This window comes from Orbicella franksi, chromosome 8, assembly GCF_964199315.1.
Source record: "Orbicella franksi chromosome 8, jaOrbFran1.1, whole genome shotgun sequence".
Lineage (NCBI taxonomy): Eukaryota > Metazoa > Cnidaria > Anthozoa > Scleractinia > Merulinidae > Orbicella > Orbicella franksi.
The window spans coordinates 8,134,058-8,140,256 of record NC_138152.1 but is presented as its reverse complement, the minus strand read 5'-3'; the positions used below and the strand labels follow the sequence as shown (position 1 = coordinate 8,140,256).

The following is a 6,199-nucleotide window of genomic DNA, read 5'->3' as shown; positions in this document are numbered from 1 at the left end:
GTTCGACCAGTTGTTTGTTTGCACAGTTTTACACCGGCATCTTTCGAGGAATTTACAATTCTATTGAAGGACGATTCGCCAAAAGGCTGTTAGAAATACATAATAAAACGCGCAACCAAACTTACTATAAAGTGCAGTTCTTAGAAGGGCGACTTTATAGAGGAAATAAACAATCGTTTTAAACAAGGCATTTGAAGTTAACGTGACCTAAATTAATGCAAATTGATGTAATTACCCAAGAGATATGTTTAGTTTGCCCACCACTATGTGCGGTAATCAAGCTGACTGTTCTACCAAAGCTAAGAGACGTTTTATTTTCGCATTATGAAAAGTGCGAACCTTGTCTGCTAAATAAAAGTTGGTTCAATTTAAATCTGCAATATAAATGAAATATCACCGAATATATTTATAACCCTATGACAAATTCGTTAGATTTATGACTTAAACTAATCCCGAGATCCTCGAAATAAGGGTTACTTGGAATTTAATCTTTACATATACAAGGAAAGTAAAGCAGCACTTCCAGTAGACAAGGTTCCTCTTTCGTGAATTTTCAAGCGGTCAATTAGATGCAAGGAAGAAGATCTCCAGTGAATCGATGACATGTAGCTTGCTAATCCCGAAATTATGAAAAGTGTTTAATCAACAATTTATGTTTAACATTTATAAGGAAAATAAAGAAGCTGTTCTAGTACAGAACGTTCTTTCTTTCTTCTTTCTTGAAAGCTGAAGATCTAGAATTTGTAAAGTGAGATTAAACGAGTGGAAAACTGAGAGTTCGGCCCATCCTCTATTCTTAGATCGTCGATCAGCTTTGTTGTCTACACGAAGAGCTGTGACTTGTATGTATCTTTTTATCGAGCGTTTGTGCTTCAAGTTTCAATAACGATCAGCACAAATTTCTCTACATAATTGAAATACTTATTAAATCATGAGCATTCTCGTTAAGATGTTTTAACTAAAGAAGATGATTACGGTAAAAGTGACATATATCTGCTTGATATGCAAGCACTTTCTCCCAACTGCTATATGTGAAAATGTATGTCAGTAAAGTACTGAGAAGAATAGCATGGTTGAGTGAAAATATGTTACAAAAAATGCACGTTGGGCAAATTTGAAAGAAAGTTATGAAGTTTCAGCTTCACCACGCTTAACAAAGCTGGCTTTACGTCGGTGGGTTTTCAACACCCTAGTGCTAGTTTTATGCTTTTCTACTTGCGCCGAATAAAAGGAAGAAAAGCTTTTAGCGACAATAAAGCTTTTGTTTTGACGAGCATGCCACGTCTTGCAGAAAAGTTCATTACAGGCCTCGAGCTCCATCTAGTTATGTAATGTGAATGACGTTCATGTTTTTTTTCTATATGATGTTGTTTTTAAACAGGAAAGGCGAGGAAAATGCCATTCTTCTTTACAGCAATTATTTTTTACTTCATAGGCACTTTAAAGGCAACGCAGCTTGCAAATTTTAGGATGTAATTTAAGCATGTATAAACATTTGGTTGCTTGCAAGCAAACTTGTGCCTTAGCTCATCAGTCGTTAGGAGACGTTCATATTAATTGTAAAATTCAGCTAATTTATTGGTAGCAAAGCCAGTTGCCTGTGATATAAATGGACATTTGGACCTGTTGGAAAAGCTGGACTCTACTCAGAGATACGAGCGTCTCATGCAGTGCACGCAAGCTTGTCCTCAGCTCGTACTCGTCTCAATATATTCGTTCATTCGTTCGTTCACTCGGCATTCATTCGTTTAGAAGAGATGATATTACGGTGGCAAACAAGGTGGACGTACTAAAGAAACGCCGCCTACGAAAACTACAAGATCATTTGACGTTTTTTTTTTTTTTTTTTTTTTTTTTTTTGCAAGGAAAATGTCGGAGAAAATAGCTTACTGGCCTTGAATTATGACCTGCTAAAAACACCCTTAATCACAGCTTTAGGGGCTAATAATTAAAACTTTGTTAAAGGTTGCGACTTTTCATACTGATTACAATTTAATTTTGAGAAGTTATAAAAACAGTCGCACAAAAGTTTGCAATACCATGTAAATAATCTCGGTACATTTTTCTTTACCATTTGTTACTCAAACTTCTAATGCATTAACACGTTGGACACTGATGTTCGGACACTGGGCACCTCCAAGTCGTAATTTTAATTAGTTGTAATTAGCGAAAAACGTAAATTGAAAGTGCGAGGGTTGGCATGTTTTTTTAATCTATCCGTCTCCGAGATCAAGCGTAAATTCTCATTAGTAATCATCATACATTTCTAAGTAATTGTCCTTGTAAGAATCTGGTGTTACGTCAATATAATATCCATGTTGTCCTTGCCACCTGTCTATGCAGACAGCATATTAATATTCTCATAAGGAAGGAGGTGCCTATTAGCTTTTCAAGTTTAGTCTAAAAAATAACAGTTAATTCAAGAGCTCGAGTTTTTTCTCTCATAGAAAAAAGAAGGAACCGTTCCCTCGAATTATTAGCTTCTGTTTGGTCGACATTAGCGGTGGGTAAACATCATGATCAGGGAAGTTTCGCACAACAAGACTGAAAATAGATTGCCATGGAATTGATATTGTTAATTATACGGGACACGACAACTACGCTAAATCTCCATCATAAACGCATTTTTAGTTACATTCATATTCCAAAAGTTACTGGTTGTAGCAAATTCAGAAGAACTGAAGTGAGTCTCAATCTTTGGCAGGTTTTTACAAAACAATTAGCGTTTAATTTGATAAGACCCCTGTAAACCTCTCTTCAGAATTTACGCTTAATTTAAACAACCTCCGCTGAGAAAAAGTGATTATTTAAAAATTAGCGGTATATAATAACATTTGGTGTTCCTACTTAGTTTTTTTTTTTTTTTTTTATAATTTTTAATTTACTGATACTTTCACGCACAACAAGACCGAAAATAGATTGACATGGAATTGATATTGTTAATTATACGGGACACGACAACTACGTTAAATCTGGATCATGAACCTTATCTTTAGTTACATTCATATTCCAAAAGTTACTGGTTGTAGCAAATTTAGAAGAACTGAAGTGAGTCTCAATCTTTGGCAGGTTTTTACGTAAAAATTAGCGTTTAATTTGATAAGACCCCTGTAAACTTCTCTTCAGAACTTACGCTTAAACAACCTCCACTGAGAGAGAGCGATTATTTAAAAATTAGCGGTGGGTTAACATCACGATAAGAACAGTTTTCGTTATTACACTGTAATTAAAAATATAATAATATTTGGTGTTCCTATTTAGTTTTTTTTTTTTTTATAATTTTTAATTTACTGATACTTTCACGGGTATTTCTGTTAACTTGGTAGGAACACAGAAAATATTTTCTTCTTCTTCTACAATATAAAAAAGCAGGTGACTATAACGCGCTGCGCGATCTTGAATTTAAGATGATTTATAATTCAATGTTTTATATTCCTTTTCGAAGGGAAAAAATCGGCAAAAAGAGGCGAAAAATCATTCGCATATTTCGATTATGAAAAATATCTCTCCAGTATTATGTCAGCAGCTTTTGTTGGAGTTCTCTGTTTCTATCGGATTATGCAGGTAAGCCTTCTACAAGTAAGTGCACAAAAATCGAACAAATAAATAATAGACCAGATTTCGGCTGCCTGCGCAAATTGGTCTGCATTGCGAGTGGTTTTAAACAAACGGTAGCACCTTCCTCTAACATGCAATTTCATTTACAGGATAAAAATATGCAGGGAAGATTATACTTCTTGTGCTAAGAAACCAACTTTTTTAATAATACAAAGTAAAATTATGTTCACATCACGAGGTAAGAAAATTGAAGCAATTTGATAATTTGATAATTGAATTAATCCAAATTCGACGTTGTCTATAGGATTTAAAAATATCGAGTTATTGACCAAGGATTTACAATAGGCACCTCCAGTTAACTGTTGGACACATTTTCCAATGAAGAGGAAAATACTCAGCATCAACCTTTAATCAAGTAAACACAGCCTTTTTTTAAACTGCTGTCATTTTATTTTTTTATTTTTTAGAGGCAGAGCTGCTGGTTTAAGATTCGCTGCACTTCCTCGTTTTAGATGCTGACAAATAATACATCATTTTTTTTTTTTAATACGAATTCGGTTACGAGTACAAATGCGTGTAGCATTCTATCACATCGCTCCCAAATCTACTACGGTAATCGGAGATCATCACCGACCGTATTGGTTCACAATTCAAACAAAGATTTCAAACTAACCCTTGATCACGAACAGAAGTAAATACGCTTGCTTATTAGATTTCACTAAATTGTCAAAACTGGACATATTATCGTAACATTACAGCTTATGCTATGGCGTTGGCACTCCGTAAGACAAAATTGAAAGAATATAATGCTTCTTCGAACGAATAAGTTATCATTAGTGACAAACCTTCAATTATAGATCCATTTCCCAAATTATCAAGAATCCTTTAACAGCCATCTTTAGCCAAACTGAAGAAAACTTAAGTTAAGATACTATCTATAACATACAATGCAGCTAAAGGGGAAAATTTCCACTCACCCTGCGCCCGAGTTGGACAAAGGATTACTGAAATCCATGACACGAAAACGAAAAGCAGAGAAACCTCATTCTTAACTTGCGACGAATGTGTTCACTTAATAACTCTCAGATACAAGTCAATATAGTATTGAATAATCACCAGTGATGTCTGGTCGAATTAAGTTCCGGCAAAAGCTAACAGGGACTAATGAAAGATGGCATAATATGACTCACAGTTAAAACAACGCTTTGATGTCAGACGGAAGCCAATCATGTCAATTTTTCGCGTGACGGATGACTCAGCAGACCTCAGCACGTATAATTTTTCTGTTCTCATTGCGCATTTTTAATGAGGAAAGAGGAAACGGTTATTTAATTAATTTGTTTACCAAGGTTGGCTGAATATGTCTGAAGGATAGCTATTCTTGTGTAAATGTGAACTTCTTCTTTCTTCGAAATAAAAGACATATAGGTAAGCTAATTCACTGTCTTCAAGCAATATTAAAAGGGATTTTCTGCACTTAAACCTTGGATCACAGAAGAAAATAAACTTCAAAAATTCTGGTTTTAGTTATCACAAATAACTACGCGCAAGATGACTAAGCTCCAGATTCTCGCTATTTCTTCTCATCGCATCAAGCTTCTTGATTGGTATACTCTCGTTAGTACCATATCCTCACTACATACTCCTTACCTCATCGCATAAGATTAAGTTATGGGAAGAGTCCGCGACTGATGAGGCAGTAGGCATGCAACGAGGATATGAGCAAATAGAAGCTTGGTCAACCGCCACCAGGGGAGGTGGGCGAGTGGCAAAAGACGACTGTCTTTGTGGAGTACAGGACGGAAAGACCACGCTTCAAGCGGAGAGACCAAATATAAACTCCAAATGGCGCAAAGCATTACCGACGCCACCAGCACGGGCGAAAACGGGGGAATGTTATGGAATAACAGCATGTTTTGCAATGGGCTAGTTAATTATACAGGGAGAATAGTTTGAATGTTATTTTTGTGAACTGGATGGCTTATCAGGTTGGTATCGTTAATGATTTCCCTTTTTCATCCGGCGTGTGTTCCCTGAATTTATTTCATTTTAAATGATAAATTCTCGATGTTGAATACCCAGAGGAGTTATAGAATATTGGGAGTAAAAGGTGCTCAAAATCAATAAGGTTTACGTCGCAAGATCTTCTAGTCAGAGCTTACACTTTTTCATAATGTCATAAGGCTTTTACAATTTTGCTCCTTGACATCAGGTGTCTGTTGATAATTCCCAGACAGCACTTGTTCCCTTCAAATAATCCAAAATTATCCGTTTTTCCATGTAACATGATGACTACACCCCCTTGTTCCCGAAAATATCTTTAAGTCTCCAATAAGCAAAGAAAGCGGGAGATAAAGATTGTCAAGTAGACGTAGTTTAGCTAAACCACACGTTGTCAATGTAAAAGAAATTGTGATCATTATGCGACCAGTGTTTATATTCACAGTTTGACTTCGTCATTCTTAAAATAGTTCATGTTTTTATTGAAGAAGAATTCGCGAAAGTGTTGTGAGAGAAACAGAGCACTGACAGGACTAGAGACAAAATGAGGTGGAGGGAAGATGCTGCTGCCCTATATGCCACGTGGCATGCAGTGGACAGTTATTAGTTATGTAGTTTACGCGGCAGGTCGATGCCGTTG

At 35.9% G+C, this 6,199-nt stretch overlaps 2 protein-coding genes across 2 annotated transcripts in view; one reads left to right on the top strand and one right to left on the bottom strand.

Annotated features, from left to right (window-relative positions):
- Positions 1–6,199, top strand: part of LOC145495529 (solute carrier family 25 member 32-like) — a 240,583-nt gene that overhangs the window by 146,852 nt on the left and 87,532 nt on the right. The gene's annotated exons all lie outside the window — the stretch shown is intronic.
- The window catches only part of LOC145495627 (uromodulin-like), a 176,107-nt gene that overhangs the window by 113,458 nt on the left and 56,450 nt on the right, over positions 1–6,199 (bottom strand). The gene's annotated exons all lie outside the window — the stretch shown is intronic.